Raw genomic sequence first — 23,793 nt, 5'->3', positions numbered from 1 at the left:
AAATATGCCCAGAAATCAGAATCAAGTTTTTTACCAAAGTAAGTTCCTTCTAAATGTAGCCAGAAAGAGCTACTTTGTCATTAAAATGAATGAATATTCATTTTTAGAACAGACATGTTGTTTGGATTGTGTTAAACATATGTCTGTTAGTGAAAGTGTGAGTCACAAAGAAAATTTCATCTAAAAATAATATCTATAGAAAAAAACAATAAATATACACACAGAAAAATATTTCTTTTTTCTGTTAACTGTTACTTCTTTATTTTTAATGCTTGTGATATCATTTATTTATTTTCTGTTATTAGAAATAATGGGTGACCATGTTCAGAGGTGTAAGCAACCCATCTATCATGGGATAGATGGATAAACCATATATAATATAATATATCAGATGAAATATTATTCAGCCTTAAAAAAGGAAGGAAATTATGGCACATGCTACAACATGGATGAATGATGAGGACGTTATGATAAATTTAAATAAGCCTGTCGCAAAAAGACAAATACCATCTGATTCCACTTAATATGAGGCATCTAAAGTTGTCAAATTCATAGGAACAGAAAGTAGAATGGTGGTTGCCAGGATCTGAGGAAAGGGAGAAACAGGGAGGTGTTTAATGGGTACAGAGTTTCAGTTTTGCAGGGTAAAAAAGGTTTGTAGGTTGGTTGCACACCAATGAATATACTCAACTCTTCTAAACTGTACAGCTAAAAATGGTTAAGACAGTAAATTTTAAATTATGTGCATTTTACCACTTTAAAAAAAGAGAGAAACTGGAGAGAAAGTATAATTTTTAGACTGGAACTTATTTATTTTTAGCTATAATTGTTTCTACAGAATATATACGTAGGACTCGTCTTAGGCCTCTGAAAAGGTTATGATATGATACATGTTACTGGTCAAATGCAGGTATATAAGAAAACCTAGTTAAGGTTCAGTGGCAGGTCACTTGTCCCTAAATTGTTTTATTTACTTTTGGTGGAAAACACTGGACATTGTAAATTGTTATTTGTGGAATAATTAAAAGCTAACTAAAATATTGAAATCACTTTTTTCAAATATGTATTTAACAGAGCTCCTTTGCTTTTTTAATGGCTAGTAATTTATAATCCAGAAACATTGATTTATTTACATATGTATTTACTGCTTAGTATTGTGTTGGAGAATGATTTGGGTTCAGTTATTTGATGATGAATAATTTAAGTCTTGTCCTCAAGGAATCTGAAGTCAACTGGAGTGGAGTTGGGGGGGGGGGAGAGTAACAAACAGAAAATTGTAATAAAGTACCATAAAGATTATGAAAGGGGTAAATTAAGAGTGTGATGGGAAAAGATAGGAAGTTTTGAGAGTTCAGGGTTTCTGTTTTGGGGCTTCAAGGAACAGTTTATGGAAGAACCAGTAGCTTTGTTCAATGAGAAATGTAAGTTAATTAGGTGAAATGGTTGGAGCAGAAAATGGAGGGAACAGTAAATGCAGAGGCCTTTGGGCAGAAGATTTTGTGTTTCAGTTTTGCTAGCGTAGTCCTGTATGTCTGTTGTCCTGGAGTGCGTGGTTTCTCTTTCACTGTTCTAAGTCCAGGTTTGATGGCCTGCCTGTAGGACTTAGAAAACATGGCTTAGTAACTTACAGTAGTTTACTGTGCTTGGAACATTGAGTTTGGGGTGGCGGAGTTAAGAGATGCCATAGGGAAGGAGAGGCTTTATTATGAAGATCTATGCCACCTTGTAGCATGATTCTGGTAAAGAACCATGCCAGATTTTTGTAGAGGAGATTATATAGAAAGGTGTGTACTTTAACATTTTGATGCTGGATTCACTGAAGACAAGAGGTTGAAATAGAACAAGAGGCAGGGCCATCAATAAGGTAGCAGTATAGTGGGGGCAATAACTGACATTGGTTGTAGTGATAGAAAGAAGTGAGTGAATTCCAGAGTTATTAAAAAGCTAGACTTGCTCTGTGCCACATCTATTGCAAGAATGAAGACCGTTCTCAGAAATCAGACTGTGGACATTCCAGAAAATACCAACATTGCTCTGAAGGGATGAACTTTTATTGTGAACGGCCCCAGAGGAACCCTGCGAAGCAACTTTGATTGCATCAATGTGGAGCTCATGCTGCTTGGAAAGAAAAAGAAGAGTCTCTGAGTTGACAAATAGTGGGAGAATAGAAAAGAATTGGCTGCTCTTTGCATTGTCTGTGGTCACATACAGAACATGGTCCAGAGCTTCCGTTACATGATGAGGTGGATGTATCCTCCCTTCCCCATCATCGTTGTTACTTAGGAGAATGGTTCTCTTGTTGAACTCAGAAATTTCCTGGGTGAAAAATACTTCTGTGGGCTTCAGATGAGGCCAGGTGTTGCTTGTTCAGTATCTCAAGCCCAGAAAGGTGAGTTTATCTTTGAACTAAATGACATTGAACTTATATCAAACTCAGCTGATTTGATTCAGCAAGCCACAGCAGTTAAAAACAAGGATATCAGAAAAAATTTGGGATGATATCTATGTTTCTGAAAAAGGAACAGTTCAGCAGGCTGATGAATAAGATCTAAGTTGTCCAGCTACAAAACCAGCAAGATGTTGCAGGAGTTTTCAGACTTACTTGTGATACTTTTTAAAATATTTATTTATTTATTTTTTGAGAGAGAGAGACAGAGACAGAGTGTGAGCAGGGGAGGGGCAGAGAGAGGGAGACACAGAATCTGAAGCAGGCTCCAGGCTCTGAGTTGTCAGCACAGAGCCTGAGGTGGGGCTCGAACTCACAAACTGTGAGGTCATGACCTGAGCCAAAGTCTGATGCTTAACCAACTGAGCCACCCAGGTGCCCATGTGATATTTTAAAGATGCAATTAAAAACTGTGCTGATTTGGGCTTTTTTTTTTTTTTTAAGACTTAAGATTTAAGATTATTGAGCATGAGTTTGTGTGTATCTGTGTTTGTGGGGGAAGGAAAAGGATGACATTATGGCTTGGACTGTTGAGTGAGTGTTGGGGCAGCTCCCCATGGTAAGGACAGAAAAGGAAGGAGAGGGCTTGGGAAAACACAACCATCTTCACTGAAGATGGGGATGGATCCCCTTCACTTAGAAGGGGATGGATAAGCCTAGTGAGGGTCCATGAAATGGGACCAAAAGAAGTCAAAAATAAGGACCTGAGTGGGGGAAAATGAAGAATTAACAGAGGATGAACAGCTCACAACCAAACCTAGGCAAACTAACAAAAACAAAACAGCAAACAAAGCAAAATTGAGCAGGGGTGGGTTGGAGAGGGGGGAGGAAAGCGCAGAGTGTCCTTTTAAGAAACCAAGGGAGCAGGGTGTTTTGGGAATGGAGCCTATCAGGGAAGGCTTTGGCAGCAAGGTCTGGGTGGTGTGCTTGGTGGAAGGCATTTTAGGAGTGCCGTGGGGCTCAGGGCAGGTTGAAACGGGTTGCTGAGTTACATGAGAAGTGGAGGCTAGGAGCCAAGACAACCATTTCAAGAATTTTTACTGTAAGGAGGAGGAGACAATAGAGTAGAAAGAATTATACTAGAGAGGATATGATAATATAATTTCATCTTTATTAAAAATTTTTATTGTGATAAAGTATACAGAACATAAATTTATCACTGTATTCATTTTATGTATACAGTTCAGTGGCATTAAGTAGATTCGTGATGTTGTGCTATCAACACCACCGTCTAATTCCAGAACTTTTTCAGTCTCCCGAACAGAAACTCTTTACCGGTTAGACAGTAACTTTCCATTCCTTCCTCCCTCTAACCCCTGGTAACTTCTAATCTCTTTCTGTGTCTCTTAACTTGCCCATTCTAGGTATTTCAAATAAGTGGAATTATCCAGTATTTGGGTCAGGTTCGTTTCACTTAACCTAATGTTTTAAAGGCTCATCTGTGAGGGGCGCCTGGGTGGCTCAGTTAGTTAAGCATCCAACTCTTGATTTCGGCTCATGTGATCTCACGGTTGTGAGCTGGAGCCCCGCGTTAGGCTCTGCACTGACAGCACAAGCCTGCTTTGGATTCTCTCTGTCCTTCTCTTTCAGCCCCTCCTTTGCTGTCTCTCAAAATAAATAAAAAATAAACTTTATAAAAAGGCTCATCTGTGTTGTAGTATATGTCAAAACTTTACTCTTTTTTATGGTTGACTAGGATCCCGTTATATGTGTATGCTACAGTTTGTTTACAGATTCATCTGTAAACGTGGATTGTTTCTGCCTTTGGGCTATTGTGAATAATACTGCTATGAACATGGGTGTAAAAGTATCCCTTTGAGTACCTGTTTCCCATTCTTTTGGGTATATACCTAGGAGTGGAATTGCTGAGTCATGTGGTGATTCTATGTTAACTGTTCTGAGGATCCACCAAACTTTTTCATAGCGGCTACAAGTTTTACATCCCTCACCAGCAGCATGTCAGGATTCCATTGTCTCCACGTTATTGCAAATACTTGTTTTCTGTTCTAGGTATGGTTTTTGGACCTTAATAATGATAATACTTCCTCCCTTCTGGGCTTTTGTGGATTCCCCTGCCTCTTACTCCACCTGCCAATTTTATCAATCTGTGAGCCATTATCTCCATTTTATAGGTGTAAAAACTGAGGCTTTGAAAAATTCAGACGTTTGCCTAAGATAATTGCATTGTATCTCTCAGGGCAAAATCTTCACAGCTATGAAGGCTTAACATACACATATTCATCATTGGTCCTTATTTTTCCCCTCATTGAACTAAAACCGAAACTAAACTAAACTAAAGCTGAAACTAAAATTAAAACATGAGCTAAAACTTAAAGCTGAAATGTGTAAGATTTACAAAGCAACCTGCTTATTCAGGATACATGCAGCTTTTACATATATACTACCAAGCAGTGAAAATATATGCTAATACATGTGGCAGCTGCATTTGATCAAATTGTTAGAGAATAGATCTTAATAACATTTAAAATAACTGCATGAATTTGATCTGTGAATGAAGAATTTTCCATTTTGTGTAGTCTTTAAACTCTTTTGAACACCCACACCATCGGCGAAAGTAAATGATACTGTAGTAATACAACTTATAAGTTATAAAATAAAAATCTATTGTATAAAAGTAAGAATACAAAATGGAATAGTTTAATAGGAATAGAATCTCCATTTTCTTTCTCTGTACGTTGGGATTTCTTGCCCATTTCTGGGATGGGTACACCTCTACTTGTGTGCACTACTCATAAAAAAATGGCTAACAGCCATCTTGTGTGTTATGTTCAGGCACTTTTTAAAGCCAGTATTTAAAATACCCTTTGTGTTAAAGGGTATTTACTCAAATTAATTCACAACTGCATATTGAATATTTATGCACAAAGTGTTTTTGTGCATATCGTGATCTTGCTTTGCTCTCTGCAAAATATGCAATGACATTTAACTGAAACTATATCTAGCTGAAGTTCTCAAAGCTTGTCCTTGAGGAAGTACCTCTAATTGTAGGAGAAAAGGAGTATAAGCGACATTGAGTTTACTTGTAAAGCAATGTTTGCAACCTTCTTCGAAAACTCATATTTAAATTGTCTTTGGAAAAGCGAATGAGATGATAATTTATCACGTGAAGTTGTTTGTGCTGATGTTTTGGCATTTTGTAGAAAAACATAAATACGTAAAACCTAATAGAATGTCAGGGGGAAATTGGCAAAGAACTGTATGTGATCTCAGGGGAACAGTGTCTAAAATACATATATATTTTTTAATGACCTGAATTCACTTGAATATATCTGTTTTGACTGCTTTGGATATCTATTTGCTCCATAGCAACTACCACACAGAAATATTCAAGGGGGAAGAAAGAAAAGGAAGGTATTTGATATGGAGATTTTAAATGGCTTTTTGAGTCCAAGCAGTCAGCTGTTTTCCTTTTGACTGTAGTAATTATTTAAGAAGATTTGAAATATATTTTTGTGGTTACATTTTAAGTATATTAGTAAGTTTTCCCTCAATGGTGTGTTTTTGTTTTTTTGGGGGGGTAAGAAATAAATGAATTTCCTCTCCTGAAGCAACATCAAATTCAATTTTTCAAGGTCAGGATGTATGAATTTTATCCTCTGTGGCTCCAGAAAATCTAATGGCTCAGTGCAGGTGACTGTCTAGCTAAATTCCAGGATGACACCAATGGGTGAGAAGAGTGACATCATGGGAATAGCTTATCAATGAATACAGCCGCTGTTTTACTAGGTCTGAAATAAGGAAAAGATGACAATTTTCCATTTGTGCAGGAGAGTCAAGAACACTTTCTAAGTGTGTTTCACATTTTTTATATACCCTTTTCACTCTTATTTTAAGAAGATTAGTATATGGTAATTTGGGCCAAGAGGCTTACCATTTCAGAACTGACTTGATTTCCAAACATGTTATCATCTCTTTTCGAAAATACGTTAATAAATGAGACTCACGAGGACCCAGACCTAGAAACAAACACCTGGCAGACAGTTCATGTAAAGCAGATAAGAGCACTTACTGTCACAATCAGAGAGATGGTCTAGATGTGCTCTTTCAGGCAATGATGATGATGGTGATGATGCTGGTAATAACAGCTAATGTTTGCTAAGAATTGTCTGGAACCTATTTTGCTAAGAACATTGTATGTATTACCTCATTTAATCCTCAGAACTTTGCATGTATTATCTCACTTATAATCCCTTTTTATTTTTTTATTTTTATTTTTTTAATGTTTTTATTTATTTTTGAGACAGAGAGAGACAGAGCATGAGCAGGGGAAGGGCAGAGAGAGAGGAAGACACAGAATCCAAAGCAGGCTCCAGTCTGCTGGAGCTGACAGCTCAGAGCCCGACGCAGGGCTTGAACTCATGGACTGTGAGATCATGACCTGAGCTGAAGTCGGACGCTTAACCGACTGAGCCACCCAGGCATCCCAATAATCCCCTTTTTATAGATGAGGAAACTGAGACATAGGGCAAGTCACTTGTTCAAGATCACATATTTAATGGCCAGGTCAACTTAAGAACTCAGGCTTTTTGACCATAAAGACTGTGTCTACTATACTGCCTCTGATTTTGATAATAATGTTTTTGGCAGATGGTGATCACAGAAGTTGCTTTAAGTCACAAATTTCCAGTACTCTTTTTTTCTAAGGCCAAACCATGTAGCTTTTATCCTCCCCAAATGATAATATTTTCACTTTTATAGTTTTAAAGAGGAAGGTGTGAAAGTTTGAAATGTTATCTATTCTCATTTAATTTCCTACTTTACATCAAAAACGTATCATACCCAGATCTAAATGTCATTACCGTTTGTTTCTCACACTTAACGAAAGGGAAAGTTTCTGCTGAGTTTTGAGCAGAGAGACTCACTTACAGGAGTGTAACCATGCTCAGCAAAGTTTTGGCACTTGTGTTTGGCAAAACATCCCAGGCAGATGAATGATTCACATGGCAGGATCACTGCTGCTCAAAAAGGTGCATTAATATGAATATTAGCACCTCTAAGTGTTTGTGAAATAACCTAATGGAAGGACTAGAATATTGACAAAACATTTTCAAAAATTTTTTATATATTTAACAGATGAAGATACAAAGAGTAATTTATTGCAGAAATCCATGATGATTCAATTCCAAGTTGAATGTGATATCTAGAATTATGTTTTAGAAGAGCATTGAACAATATGGATGTGATATCTGGTTCTTAAATATCATCGTTACACTGAGTTCTAAATATAATCCATCTATAACCATACTTACAACAGATACTACTATGTGACAAGCAATACTTAGATGTAACAAGAAAAAAATGGAACATTCAAACTTATGTGATTTCGGAATAATTCTTAGCATTTCTCCAGGGGTTATTAAGGCAAATGAAAGGGATTTTTACAAGGTATAGTTGTGTTGAAGTTTTCCTCCTCAGAATTCACATTATTGCCACAGCCTACGAATGACAAACATTTGTGGACTATGGCAGCAATCTGTTGGGTGTTTCAGTCTATTTTGAGCTGAAATTGATTAGCACTTTATGAAAAGTGTACAGAAAATTGCCATGCTTATCAAGGCAAATCAAGCCATAATTCTGCCTTTTTTTTTGTACACCTGCAGCTATGAATATTTTTTGGTGGATACATTGAGATGTGCTCAAGAATATACATATCGGGCTGCATATCGTGCAATTTATTCTGATCTTACTGACAGTTTGCAAACAAAAACTCAAAACAAGATGCAACTGTGTGTGGCTCCCACACTGTAGGTTCTGATTTTGGCACCCATGAATGCACAAGGAAAGGGGCTGCAGCTGAAGAGGTGTGCTTCTGCTCATCTTACTGTGAAATACAATCTGGGTGTTTGTTTGATGGATTGCATGAAATATGGAGGAAATCTGAACTAAGGGTAAGAGTTTCATCTGATTGCCTTTAGTTTTACCCCACCTTGGTAAAAATAAGGAGAAGGAATGAAAATAACCTGGAGTTGATGACTGTCATGATGGAAGTTAACTGTATTCCAGGGGAGTTGTTAAGAATGAGGAAAGGAAGAAGTGAGCCATGATGGTGAATTTCATATTTTGAGAGGAAGAACCCTCTCTGTGGCAACACCTTCAGAGAAAAACAAGTATTGTAAGCCAAAAGAAAGGGAGGAAGACCATGGACTACATGGAAGTCACTGTTATTTGATGGGCTTTCTAAAACAATAAAAACAACAAAAAAAACCCTGTAGAAATAGGCTAGTTTTCTCTCATGTCACTCATGCAGAGTTGAGAATAAATATCATGAGATATTTATTGATATTGAAATATCAGTATGAGACAGTGAGAATTTACGGAGTAAGCTAGTCACCTGAAGCTCATTTTAATCCCAGCAAATATTGTAAGTTGTTACTTAAAAACTGCGTGTTGTGTGCAATCCTTTTACTTTATGCCTGGCTCTATCTAGAAAAAGATCATGAATCATCTTGCTAAATTCTATATCTGCAGTAAGTCTGTTCTGATAAAGTTCTGTATTTTATACAAAAACACATTTCTAATAAATCCTATTTTAAAAATAAGTTTTTAGATGTTTGCTATGAAAAATAAGGAAAAGGGAAAATTAAATCAATTATAATTCTATCACTTAGAGTATATCATTCCACTCTTTTTATTATAGATTTGACATGGTAAACCATTTTGGGATTTGCTTTGTGACACAATACATGATGAACCTATTTCTATGTCATTAAATATTCTCCTATTATATTTAGAAAATATTCAGTTTTTTAAAATGTTTATTCATTTTTGAGAGAGAGAGAGAGAGAGAGAGAGAGAGAGAGAGAGAGAGATTGAAAGCGTGAGCAGGAGAGGGGCAGACAGAAAACTCGAAGCAGGCTCCAGGCTCTGAGCTGTCAGCACAGAGCCTGACATGGGGCTCCAACTCACGAACCGTGAGATCATGACCTGAGCCAAAGTCGGCCGCTTAACTGACTGAGCCACCCAGGCGCCCTTCGGTTTTTTTTTTTTTTTTCAATCAGATAGACTTTCCAGTGTTATTATATGGATTTCCAACATCCAGTCTCTGTGTGGTTGGATGTTTAGATATTTCCAATATTTTTCAATGAACAATAGTAATAATTTTCATCATCACCATGGACATTAAAAATTTTTATTGAGGTGAAATTCTAATAATGTAACAATTACAGTGTTGTACATCTACCACCTGTCTCTACTTCCAGAGCATTTGCCTCACTCCAAAGTAAAGTGCCTTCTCCAGTAAGGAGCATTTCTCTTTCTGTCCCCAGCCTACCTCTCCATCACTGTCCCTCGCCTCAAAGTTAAACCCTCAGGTGTTTTCATTGCGCAAACCAACCTTGTGAATTCTTGCTCTATCACCTTGGCTGGTTGCACTCACTTTTCCATTTCTCTTCATCCATTATTCAAACCTAAGTCAGTTCTCCTACTAACTTCTCCTACCAACTAAGCCTACATGACCTCTCCTGAAAACTATTAGTACATGTCTGTCCTGCTCATTGGGCCCATTTTCCATCTTATAATGCCATTCCAGTAGTATATGTTGTCCATACGTTTTATCGCAAACAATTTCTATTTTGCTAGGGTGGCATCTTACCTATTTGATGTTCCCTGATGATTGTCTTTGTACATGACACAATAGAAATGCACAATAAATTCTCATAAAATGAATTAAAATTCATTTTTTCCCTCGCAGACCTTAGCATGGTGCTTAGCATAGAGCCCCAACAAATATTTACTGATTGATTTAAACCTATTTATACATTTATCTAATTATCTCGAGGTCACAGGTTCTGCGTAACTAAACAGCTTTGTAAAAAAAGTACTGTATTTGCTCTCATTTATATGACCTTATTTAGGAGATTCATCTTTAAATACTGAGATGTAATGAACAAGGCATCATTCATATGTAAATCAGTCTGTCTTTTTTCTTTCTTTCTTTCTTTGAGTTTAGTCTTAGCCTTCATATTTCTATGTGTGGTGTTTGTTTGCATTGGGCAATTCCAATTGTGGGACCATAAAGTGTAGGATTATGTTTTTGCTTTTGTTCTCCTCATGGTACTAGTGTCTAGTCGGTTCAGAGAACATTTCACAGTGACTTGTGGGCCCTTCTTGGCAATTATTTCTGTTATCTCAGGACTCATTTTACTAGAGATATAAATTATATGATTTCCCCCTAAGTGTATTTGCCTTGCACTTGTGTCCATGTTGATTTCTGGAAGTTGAATGCATGTTTCCATAGGAACTAGAAATAATAAATTGGTATACTGTACCTATAGTTTCATTGTTCTGTGAAGACATTTCTAAAGCAAGAGAATGTTAAATTTATACTAACTAATCTGTCCATTTGCCTTTTATAATAACATATATTTTTGAAAAGTTCCACTTTATTCCAGGAACATAGCTTTCTCTTCTTCATTACTTCTGAAGAAAAATTCCAATGAATTGATGAGTTTTTTCCACAACCTCCCCCCATTTCCTCTCTCATGATTCCATGAAAAGCAAATGAAAAAAAACGCAGTGAAGATAAGATTCAGAGCTAAGTCTCTCAAAGTGTATTCCCATATATTTCTGGTAGACTTTTTTTTTTTACAGCATAAGGGCCACCATTTATTTTTATTGTTCTTGTAATCAGTGAATAGGTTGAGCTTAATTTTATTGACACTCCTTTTTAAAACAATTCAGCCTGATTTCAGAAGTGACATATTTTGCATCAGAGAGGACTAAACTATGCAAAGTGGCATCCTTTGAGGAATGCTCATTACCAGAGTGGCAACAAGGAGCTCAGCTCAAGCAGTTCCTATAGTGATTGCAAACTGGCTCACTTCCCAGTGCTTAACAATTTCAGCATGGTTTTCTCTTGATTGACCATCAGTCTTCAGCATTTCTAAACACATATATTACACACACACACACACACACACACACACACACACACATGGCCAGACACAAGATAAACAAACAAAGACTCTTATTAAACTCCAGGAACAGCTCACATAGAGTGGTTTAATCCTTTTTGCATAAATAAGGTCCCTGCTCTGCTATGCTATTTTGGAATATAGAAAGTCTATAAAGCTTGACTCCAAATTTCAGAAGGCATAATCAACTGTAGAATGTTTTTTAGTGTCCAGATATTCAGGGTCATGACTATGTTCTCCCAACACAGATTCTCTATAGTCTACATGAATTTATCAAACTAATCATTGAGACTGATTTGTGATTGCCACGTGCAGCTTCAAAGGTTGTTGGCACACTTATTCATTACTTCTGTTATTTATTTTTGGGACATTTCCCACATGCCAGGTGCTATCCTAGACAGAGTGTCAGAAACCTCCTTCATATATCCCCACACCTATTCTGCCTCTAGTGCCACTGCTAGTGCCACTTCTGTCTACCACAGTCAGAATCCTCTTTTAACAACACAAATTCGACCATGTTACCCTTTTGCTTAAAACATTTCAGTGAAGTACAGTTACAATGGGCCTAAGTTTCCAACTCTTTACCATAGCTCACAAAGCCTTATGACGTGGCCTCTGCTGCCTGTCTGACCTTTCTTTCTATTCCATCCCTTGACCACTGTGTTCCAGCCACACTGGCCACCTTTCTGAGCCTAGGTGAGGCCAAAGTCTTTGTCACCTACAAGCCTTTGTACATGCTGTTCCCTCTGACTTGAACACTCTATCCTCTCTTGTTGACAAAGCTGGCTCCTTCTCCTTCTTCATGTTTTATCTTAAATGTCACTCCTAATGGAGTTTTCCCCTAACCATGCTATATAAAGTAGGCCTCCCCATAGCTCTCTTTTGTTATACTCTGTTTATCTTACTGCACATTCAAAGTTCTAAGTTTATATTTATTTGTTTTCTTTATTTTCTGTGGCCTCCACTGAAGAATGATATCTGGAGGGTGTTTGTAGATTGTGAGAGTAAAATTTCTATCAGGTTGAAGAGAAGGTGTAATAGGAGTGAAGTTTTGAGAGAGCCAGAAAGATTAAACCCTGTGAGAAGATTGATTTCCAAGATTTTCAGCGTGCAACAGTTACCAGAACAACTTTTGGGGTTAGGCTATGGGTGTGGTAAGCCAATGACAAGTGGAGATGGAAGGAAGGAAATTGTTTCCTTCCTTCCATCCTTCCTTCCTTCCTTCCTCCCTCCCTCCCTCCCTCCTTCCCTTCCTTCCTTCCTTCCTTCTCTGAAATCATGGCAGTATACTTTCTAAATTTCCATGCATTGTTTTCTCTCTGTCACTTTGTTTTATGTGAACATCATTATTTGATATGGTTGAATAATAGTTTTTTTGTTCATTTTAATTTTGGATAATGCAGCATTCTAGATTTTTTTAAAAAATTAAATTACACTTGAGTATTGAGCACAAGGTTAACGTTCATTGATTAGTAAGTATTTTTAAGATCTTATGTAAGTTTTAATTACTAACAAATATTTTTTCCCAAATGTATGGAAGTTAATGGATACTTTTGCTTAATAAAATACAGGATTAGCAGACAGTTTGTTGCAATAGGTAGAATGGAGAATAGCCACATGAGTGGAATTTGTGATTTCCTGCCAGTACCAGAAACAACATAGAGATAGGGCAAATGGTGAGACATAGAAAACTAAAACATTTTGATGGTCATTTTGACTTCCTCATTTGTAGGATTTTTGAAAACTTACCCATTCAGCAAATGTTTATTTAATGCCCGTTTTGTTGTGTTGGATGGTGGAGATAATTACAAAGAGAATAAGACTAGCACAGTCATCCACCCCCATGATGCTTACATTATCTTCAGTATGCAATTGAGCATGCAATTTTTTGCCACCTCCCTCCCTTGCATTTTGTACATTAATTTCATATGATCACTAAGTATTCCCTGACTGCTTGATGTTATCATAAGTATATAGTAGCAGTTTTGTATATATTTTTATAATTAGATGTTGTTTGCACACATGACTTGAGTTCCAGAAAAATACAAAAAATAGTTGAAGATCTGAAAAGGCTACTATAATTTCTCACTTCATTTAAGATGCAACTATTTGAGGAAAAGCTTGATAAAATAATTTGAACATGTGTTTCGAAGATCGGACCTAGGGATAATTCAAGAGCATCCTCCAGCAAACTGAGAGTTCAGAGAGATAAATCTAGTAGGCCTGTCGTAAGTTTATTCAAAAGTAACCCTAGCCCTCTTGTTCCTTTATTTCTCTGTCCTTTCTACTTTAATCCCTGGGTCTTGGTATTTTAAGTAAATAGCTTCTTCTTAAAATTATTCTCAGAGTGATTTATTTTGGTACCAAAATGTCCTTCAATTTATCTACATGTTCACACTCATACTCTCCCTTTGCCTTGTGTATGTGGTGGGGGCATTGAAATGCCTGGTCTAACCATTTACAAGGCAAAAATGACAAAACACTGTTGATAAAAAGGAGTGGTATTCGTAGGAGAAAAAGTAGCTATGTTTTTTTTATTTTGTTTCTTTTCTTCATGCTGCCAGTACTAAAGGTCTATGGGAAGGAATAGGTATTGCACCCAGAGCATTGGACTGGCTAAGGTGTACTTTGCATATGCACGGAAGTCAGATAGAATGTGCCTTCCTTTATTGGTCAGAGTCTACATTTAAAAAGAAAGAATTGGATTAATTGGTGGATAAATTGAGATTCCATGTTAAGAAACCCTTGACGACTTAAGTACAGGCTCTACTGTTTGGATGTTAGAGTGAAACTCTCCAAATTATTCTCTTTGATTCCATCTATAGATTTATAAGGACATCTGACCAAATTACATTGTCAAGAATATTAATATGTTCTTAGTTGAATTCACACATGGTCATTGTCCAGGAGTGACCAAATGTCCCAATTAATGTGATCAAAAGAAGAATGTAGTTCATTTGTATTTTAAAAATGATCATTTTTTATTGCAAAATTGTGTCATATCGTTTAAGTTTACCTTAAAAATGATTGGGGCCCCTGGGTGGCTCAGTCGGTTGAGCGTCCGACTTCGGCTCAGGTCATGATCTCGCAGTTAGTGAGTTCGAGCCCCACGTTGGGCTCTGTGCTGACAGCTCAGAGCCTGGAGCCTGCTTCACATTCTGTGTCTCCTTCTCTCTCTGCCCCTCCCCTGCTCATGCTCTGTCTCTGTCTCTCAAAAGTGAATAAATGTTAAAAAAAATTATTTTGGCTGTTCATATAGCCCCTCCGTTTCCTAGAAAGAAGTAGCTGAAATTGCTGTTATTATTTTGTGGTTTTTGAGATCATATCATCTTACCTTAGATTGTCTGAAAAATATATGTTTTACTGATTTTTCTTGGGGAAAAAGTGTGCATTTTAAGACATTGTTCTCCAGGGTAGTGAATATTATCAGAGTATGAAAAACAGTAAGAATGTAGAATGCCTCTAGGAGGCTTGAAAACAAAGGGAAAAGAATGGTGGTCACATTTTCTTTGCCTTTCATTTTGCTTGATTTTCCACTATATGTTAATTTATTTATGTTTCTTCTTTTCCCCTTGGTTATAAGAAGTTACTTTGTGACCAGAGCAGATAAGAATACCCTCGGGGCTCATTTAGCTTTGGGCACTTCGTTTTAAAGGCCACAGTGGGTCCAGAGCCTAACATCTTTGTTTATTTTAAAGGAGATAGAGTGAAAGATTTCGAGATAAAGGGAAAACATGAGTTGGAGAGTTAAAAAAGTGAAACTTATTTCAGTACCATCAGATTAGGATTGGAAGAGAGGAAGACAAGAGCATTTCAAGAACACTAATGGATAGGAACCATAGATCTTATACTTGAAGTGAAAATTGGGAAGAAAAGAATTTGTATTGTTCAAAGTTATTTCCTGATGGGAACTCTCCCTGTCCTCTTATACTAGCTCAAGCTTGTCTCTTCTACTTTCTCTTAGTGCTAAGTACCTTTTTGTTCATAGCAGCTATTTCAGTAGTAAATGTCATTATTTGATGACACTTTGTCTTTATTCACTGGTAATCCTAGTAAACATCATGGAACATGGCACATGGGTTTCGTGCATTAAAAAAACAGCAAAATAAAAATGTTGGGAAGACAATTAGAAGAATATAAAAAATAAATGGTGCATGTTATCATGTAAGAACAAAAGAATACACATTTTGTTATGGTTCCCCAGATGAAAAACAGGCAATAGAACTGAAAAATAAGATTCAGCTCCGGGGGGGTGGCATATTTTCTTCATATGGATGAAGCATTCAGTTGAAAACGTTTTGCTTTTGATTCCACTGTTTCCAAATACTTTTGTATCTGATACTCTATTTTTACCCTAGTCTTCTATGATGAGGTAGGAGCTTTATGGTTAAAATACAAAACAAATGATATTGAAAAGATACTAAAGGGGCCTACCAAAATGTCCAGATTAGGAAGTTAAAAAAAAAAAAAAAAGTCTGATTTTTGACTCCAAAACTGACTGTCTTCTGTCAGTTTTCTTAATATGTTGTTTTTCCCACTTGAGTGGTTGGTGGAAAGAAACCCTTGATCTGCTGCTTTTCAGTAAGAAATTCTCAATTAAAGTGGCAGCTTAATCCAAATATAAAAATATTGCTGTCTATCAGAGCCAAAGTTGGTTTTGTTCTGTGGAACTGCCAAAGAAGAAAGCGCTTGGTGAAGACATAAGATAGAGTTACATTTGGTATAGAAGCTTCTAGAAATGGTGTGTCAGGATATAGTTTATAAGTCAGGCACCTCTTACTAGAGGTAAATAAGCTAAAACCAACTCACTTCATGAGAAGTGGCATCAGTCAAACTGAGAGCTTCCCTTTCTCGCTTTGCATTTTAACCCCACAGTTATTACCTGGTAAAAGTCATAGTTGGTTTAGAAACTGTCAGTTATAGTTTATTTGGACTGGTTTTGTTATTTTTTTCTGCCTGAAAAATGAGTTTAATTTGGCTTGCTTCATGTATTATCAAATAATTTTTAATAAGAAATATTAAAAAGTAAAAGATGGAAGGGAGGACCTATTTCATGTAGGTTTGAAAATTAGAGTAGTCTGTTATTTTAGTAAATGTGGAAAATATAATCTGTCTGGTTACAGAATTAAAACATAAGTAGGTAAGATAAAGATCTGGAAAAAGCTGGGAAGTTGATGTAGTGGAAAATCTATTGGCCTTGGAGTCAAATGATCTAATTTTACATCCAAGTTCTTCTTATCGAGTGACCTTAGGAATGCCATTTAAATTATTTAAGCCTCAGTTGCCTTGTTTATAGAGAGATTATAAACATTTACTTCAAAGGGTAGGAGGTAATATTTATAAAAGCACTTTCTAAATTGCAAGTGACTGAACACATACATATAAGCTATGACAATTAAATGCAAAAGGCATTTGTAATGTGTGCAAATCTTATAATGATGTCAGTAAGCAGTAGGTAAAATGATCTTAATTTCTAGAGGTATAGCTATAGGAGAAATAACTCTCTGTACCAGCTCTAGGCAACAGCATCTCAGATGATAGTTGAGCGAAATGAACTTAAGTTTGAGCTATCATGAAACCTCCTTGTATCGCTTCTTGACTTGGTTGCAGCAAGTCTGAGAAGCCGGGGTTGACCTTTGCGCCTTGCAGCTTTTACTGTTAGGAGTACTGTCATCATCTGTCTTGCCTTATGTTAAGAAGGGTATAGTTGTACCTCCTTCTGAGCTATACATTGCCTGTGCCATTTAGATTGTATTTTATTCTTCCAGAACTTTTCCAGCAATAGCTGGAAATATTTTCTACAACAGACCTTCTGCTTCTCCACAGCCTTCAGTGCAATATAGTGGGTCATGTAAAAATCAAGGTATTTGTCTTATACTCATGATTATTTTCAGGAATTGCATTCACAGCAGAAAGAAATGTACTTGTTTTGGAAATTACAAATGTATATTTATTCTTGTCTGTTCTGGGTGAAGTGTTTATTTTCTGAAACCACTTCTTGTCCCCCCGCACTGCCCCCCTCCCATGGTTGCTGGTAAGTTTCTAGGAATGAAGAGTTGACTTGACTAGTGCCGAAGTACATAAGCAATTTTCGAAAAACCTACAAGTATCCTTTAGTACATTTAGTTCAAATATCAGTTCACTCATTCTGATTATGAAAAATATTATATATTGTTTTACAGAAGTGTCTTAGACTAAGTTAGAGTTAATTGTTTTTTAAAATATGTTATTTCCTGAGCATTGTTTCCAACTGATGAAGAATTACAAGTTTCTTTCTAGGCTTTGAATGCTTGTTCCTTAGTAGTGTAACTTTATGATTATTAGTGATTAGTTGCTAAATTTTCCTTTCTATCTTTGAATTCATATAATGAAATCAGGGTTATAAAATGAAGGTTGTTTTATTTCACCCATTTATCTAATGGGGAAGCTGGGTGACTGAATATAAGAGACATTACCCTCAGGCTTTTAAATAGAGTTAACAAACAGCTCAGCTTTGAGTATTGACAGCATGAATTATTTGAGAATTATCAAGCTCTTAATGTGTGAGTTTGTTCAAGTAGACAAATGGTCTACTATTTTATGTTAGTACAAACAATACATTGGTCTAAAGAGATAGATTTGACTTGCCTTTTGCCATTAATGTTCTAGTCATGGCTTTTTTATAATTAAAAAGATAATAACCTCTTAGAAATAAATGGTATTGCCATTTGATTTCACTCATATGTGGACTCTAAAAAAAACCAAAACAAATGAATAAACAAACAAAAAGCAGAAGCAAATCTGTAAGTATAGAGAATAAACTTGATGGCTGCCAGAGGGGAGGGGGATTGAGGGGCTGGACAAAATCGGGGAAGGGGAGTGGGAGAATACAGGCCTCCAGTTATGGAATGAATAAGTCACTGGGCACAGCGTTAGTGATACCATGTAGTGATGTATGGTGACAGATGGTAGCTACACCTGTGGCGAACGTAGCATAATGTATAGAAAAGTCAAATCACTGTTGTACACCCAAAACTAATGTAACATTGTGTGTCGACTATATGCAAAGAATTTAAAAGAAAAAACACATAAATGGTGTTGTGCTATTGTTCAAATAAGGGGAGACTTCTCTAATATTGGAAGCAGACGGTTTTAAGGGGGAAGTAACTTCCAGACAACAAATGTAAAATACCTTATAGTGTCCTCTCCCCGTGTTTTTCTAATATAAGTAATTTTTTTCCTCCAGAAAATGAAATGGGAAGATCTTACAGTTCCATTTATGTGATCTGGCTTCAGAAGTCTTTTCAAAGAGAAAGGATAAAAAGTCTATAGCACTTAAAAAAAAAAAAAAAGCAGGGAAAGCCATTATATAGGTGAAATTTTCTGTTTTTGATGTAAATAGAAACTCTCTTTGAAAGCTTGCCATTTCTCTGAAAAAAATATATTCTTGGGGGGAACTGGTGCCAAGGAGAGTGACCAGTGTCATGACGAGTGGTCTCTCGTGTTTCAGAGTATTGGTAGGGCCTTATTTAAAAGGAATGCTCACAAGTCCAGATAGTAGTCTGGTACTTGTGTGAAACAAGAAGTAGAGACTGAGTGGGGGAGGGGCCTAGAGCATTGCTCTCAAAGGCTTAGTGTTCACCTTCAAAGTGTCATGTGAAGACATTTCCTGTACAGTTCAGTTATTCACTCATTCAGCAAATATTTACTGAGCATCTGGGATTTGCCAGATACTGTTTTAGGTGAGGATCTCAGCAGTGTGAAAAACAGTATATATCCTCATGGAGTTTATGTCTAATGAGGAAGGCAGACAGTAAATCAACAAATAAATAAATATTATTATATTTATTATGAGGTCTGATAACATTTTATGTATTATAACATCCGACAATTGTATGTGCTTAGAAGAGAACCAAACTGAGATCAGGGTAGAAAGATTGATCAGGAGGTTGCCTTACCCCTGCTTATCAGGAAAGCCTCCCCCCCCCCCTTTATTCATTTAACCATGCATCTGCTCATTTATTCATTAATGAACTATGTTATTTATCTTAAAAGAGACATTTTTGGTTTCTGCTTTCAAGGAGTCATGTGGGTGAGTTCTGTAGAGTGTAGGACTCATTTTCCTCTACAGAATAAATGTTAAACAGATGAAGTTAAGATTCCTAGTGGGCTCACAAAAATCCTCCTAACTCATGTTAAAACTTCACTGTGGTGCTAAGATGAACTCCTGCATTCTGGTTCTTGGGAGAAGGAAGAAACCAAAGCATTGTAGGGGAAAGAAAGAAAGGACTTCCTACTCTTTCCTGGATTCCAGGCAGCTATCTTGCAGGCGATTTTAAAATTGGCTAGTTTTGGTTTCCTATTATTCAGATTTTCAGCACCCCAGACTTTATTTCCCTCACACTGCTTTTTTCAGTCCCACTCATCTTGTTGCACTCTTAGGAAGTGTTTTGTGGCATTCTAGCATTTTCTTTATCTTTGGTTCTTCCTCAGGTGCCATAAAAGGTGGGGAGCCAGGAACAATGACAGTGATTATATCAGAGGCTGTGTTTTCTGTTTGTCTGATATGCTAGGTACTTCCCATGCATTCAAGATAGTGTTCATTCTTGACAACAGTCTGCAGTATGTGTAATTTGACTGTCCACAGTGAAAAAAGGCAGAGAAGTTGAGTAATCTGCCCACTGCAACATAGCTAGGAGTAGAGTTGGGATTCAAATTCAGGTTCTTTGATCCTGAAGTCTCTTTTCTCCTCGTTTGCTGAGGCAGATGGGTGAGATGTGGAAAGGAAAGATTGACAGCTTGAGTTCTGTTTGATTTCTCTCATATCAGCTCACCAGGCTACAGTCTGTTCCTATCTCAGGTAGTCACTCTCCAGCAGGCCTCCTGGGCCTTCTGTGCTCAAACTCTGTCCTGAATTTGCTCTTTACTTTCTCTTGTGAGTATGTAAAGTGGAAACAGAACAGCCTATTAATACATTGAGCTGATAAACCTTTTCATGCTCATTATTGACAGGGCCTCCTGCTGCAGATTTTAGATAAAGTTTTATCTATTATTCACACCCTTTAGTTGTTTGTATTTCTTACTCCATAGGGACACTTTTGCTGATTGTTTACTTTATTTCCCCAAAACTGGAATGAGAAATCTGTGGTTTTAGTGCTTTTGTTGCTCTGCTTAGGCCACTTGACAGATCTTTGGTTGTGGTTGTACTACCAGTTAGTCAGGTATTTCAACAAGTGGCTGCATTAATCTCTCTCTCTCTCTCTTTTTTTTTTTTTTTTTTTTTTTTTTTTTTAGGAGGTTGGGGAACAGACATTGATGCCTGGGTTGCTATATTTGGAAAGTAAAATGATATGCTTGGCTCAAGTGAAAAACTCTATGTAGTCTTTGGCAAAAGGATTTGTCTTTGTATAGACTGGCAGCTACTTTTCGGTTTTCTGTTCTTTTCCAGTCAACCAATTTCAACTTCCTTTAGTCTATGATGTGAGGTATTGGATGTACTTTCTACTGTATCATCCTTCATCAGATGTACATTTTTTGGTGAAGCCCAAAGCTGAAAGAATAGAATGATTCTATTATGATGGGTGTACATGCAGTTTATGATGTATTCTCCATTATCAAAGATCATATCAAGGGTACTTTTGCATCAGAAACTTCATCATCAGTAAAGGCATATATGGAAAGGGTAGGAATCTAGGTGGCCTGTGTATGGTCCCATCTCTGGTACTGACTAGAAATGTAAACTTTCATAAGTTCCTTTGTTTTGTGGGTCTTAATTTCTTAGTTTACAAATTAAAGTTATTATTAAGATGGCCACTTCATTCAGGTCTCATATTCTATAATTTGAGGTAGAAATAAAATGCAGTGAGAGAGGTACATTCTAGGAATGAAGAAAATAAGTAAGCCTGAACAGTTAAAAATATATCATGAAATATGGACACAACAGCAAAGTATAAAATTCCATCTGTAAATCTCATGTTGTATTGAGATGTGGTGGCAGGATATGGATTTTGGAATCCACTGCTATAATTTACTTTAAAACATTTCATCATGACAGTAGTATAGTGTGTTTATGTTAGTTTAAGCTGCATCCTAGAGTGGTCATTGCCCTAATCAAGATACACATCACTGACAGCTAAGCATTTAATCGAAAGGTCAATCTGAAGGGATGCATACCACCCACTGTCTTTATCTCTAATCAATGTGAGAAGTTTTACTAGTAAGCCAGTGGATTTTTATTGGTAAACTTTTATGGCTTCTTATTAGCATAAGGGGTGCTAAAATGAGTTTTTTTTAAAAACAAAAAATGGTGTTCAAGATTCATTATCTTAGACGTACATCCTGCCCTTGTAAGCACATGGCAATGGGATCCAGTGAGGTCTTCAGTAATGGCAATGGAAGCATGCATCCTAAACTAGCCAGCTGATAATTTAGAGGATTGAGTTTACTATATACCTGCTTAAAGATAACTGAATCCTCTGTTTAGATTGTTGCATGGAATGTATGATCAGAACCCCTAAAAGAATAGAAACCTGGGACCTCATTGAGTGTATAAACAATTTTAAAGAACTGTTTTATTTGCTTTTTTTTTTTTTTTTTTTTTTTTTTTCATTTGATAGGTAATTAATGTTCTAAGTGGGTCACAGTTTGTTCTAAGACTTGCTTTTATACCTGCTTATGATGTCCGGGGAAAGAAATCCAGACCTTTCACTAACTTGTGATTATTGGTAGTGGTTGTCAAAGAGAGCACTAATTGTGCATGACCTAGTTAGTTTAGATAAGTTTGCATGAGAGTCAGAAAATCTCAATTCTGCCACTTAACCAGCTGTATGATAGTCATTTAGCATTCATGAATCTTAGTTTTCTCATCTGTACGTGAACTCAACTGGTGGTTGTGATTACTGTGATAATATATGCACTGTCCTGGGCACAGCTCTTGAAACAGTGGTGAGCATGAAGGCAGGGTTTGGTTGCGTTTGGGATTTGCCCGGTATATTTGTGCTTGACCAGATTCTGGATGAAGCCAGTGGCATTAGACACAGTTCCTCTGCCCACAGAAATTACTAGGGTCACAGAAATTACTAGGGTCATTGCCTCATCCAAAGTGGGCCAGTTAGGTGATATTTCCTGGGGACTTTGCTGTTGACCCTGCAGTTAGTCTCTGTGTACAGCTGGAGCTGTGTAACATGTTTAAATTTGGGAGCTGTGGGGTGGCTACCTTTCTCCATCATGAGGTTCAACTCCATTTCTGCCCTTGCTGTAAGAGAGACTTTGGGCCTATCTGATAGATAAAATAAAATAAAGAAAAAGTTTTGTTTGGGCTAGCTCAAGTTAGTTTCTATTAGTTATAACCAAAAAAAAAAAAAAAAAAAAAAAAATCTGAACTACTCCATTTTCATTGTCACCAAGTAGAGTTAGTCACATCTTTTTCAGGCTGTTGGTAGCATTTGATTTGTTGTAGTTGTCTTCCTCTTTCTTTAAATACTTTCTCACTGGATACCATTATCCTGCAGTCTCCTGACTTTCTTCCTACCACAGCGGTGGCTCTTTCCCAGTCTCCTTTGCTGGATGTCACCTTCTCTCGCCAACCTGCAAATGTTGAAATCCTGCTGGGCTCAGTTGTTGGCCTTTTCTTCTCTTTATACTCACTGCTGGTTATTTATAGTTCTGTGGCTTTAAGTCCTATGTACTTAATTAAATATCTATATTGTGATGATGCCCAATTTTAATTTTTGCTTCAGCCTCTTCACTGAGCTCTAGAACTGTATATCCAACAGCAGAGTTAACATCTCTTGAATGCCTGTGAGGAACCTCAAAGCTAATGTGTCTAAAACTAAACTCTTGGTTTCTCTCCCCTGCTTTTTTCTCCCATGGTCTTCTTGATCTGAGTAAATGATAACAGAATTCATCCAGTTGTTTGGGTTAACACTGGTATCATGCTTGACTTCTCTCTTTCACTTTCACCCCCAATCCAGTCCATCAGCAAATGTGGACAGCTTTACCTTTACAGTGTATTCCAGCTCTGACTCCTCCATATGTTTACCATGTCCCTGCTTTGCCACTGCCACTCTCACCTGCCAGATTACCAATCAGCTTGTTTCTCAGCTTTTCCCTTGTCTATCTATGGTCTCTTTTTAGCAATTGGAATTATCTTTCTAAAGTGTCCTACAATGTCTCTGCCATACTGTAAACCTTCCAAGTGGCTTCCCATTGCAGTCTGAGTAAAACCCAGACACCCTTAGCATGGACCAGTAGGCCCTGCATGATTTGCCTCTGGATGCCCTTCTGACTCATCTCCTATGACTTCCTTCCTTTCTCCTTCCACCACTTCTCCTTGCTGTTTAAGCATGTATGCCTCAGGGCTTTTGCACTCACTGAGCTGTCTACACTGCCCTTCCCCTGGATATTCACGTGGTGCTCTTCCTTCAGTCAGAGCTT

At 37.0% G+C, this 23,793-nt stretch overlaps 1 protein-coding gene and 1 pseudogene across 1 annotated transcript in view; both read left to right on the top strand.

Annotated features, from left to right (window-relative positions):
* PRKD1 (protein kinase D1) overlaps nucleotides 1-23,793 on the top strand; it is a 327,269-nt gene that overhangs the window by 55,820 nt on the left and 247,656 nt on the right. The window lies entirely within an intron of this gene.
* LOC115516330 lies at nucleotides 1,978-20,382 on the top strand (annotated as a pseudogene).

The sequence above is a fragment of the Lynx canadensis genome, chromosome B3 (assembly GCF_007474595.2).
Source record: "Lynx canadensis isolate LIC74 chromosome B3, mLynCan4.pri.v2, whole genome shotgun sequence".
In the NCBI taxonomy this organism is placed as follows: domain Eukaryota; kingdom Metazoa; phylum Chordata; class Mammalia; order Carnivora; family Felidae; genus Lynx; species Lynx canadensis.
The sequence above is the reverse complement of the archived record's forward strand: the minus strand, read 5'-3'. Positions and strand labels throughout refer to the sequence as shown.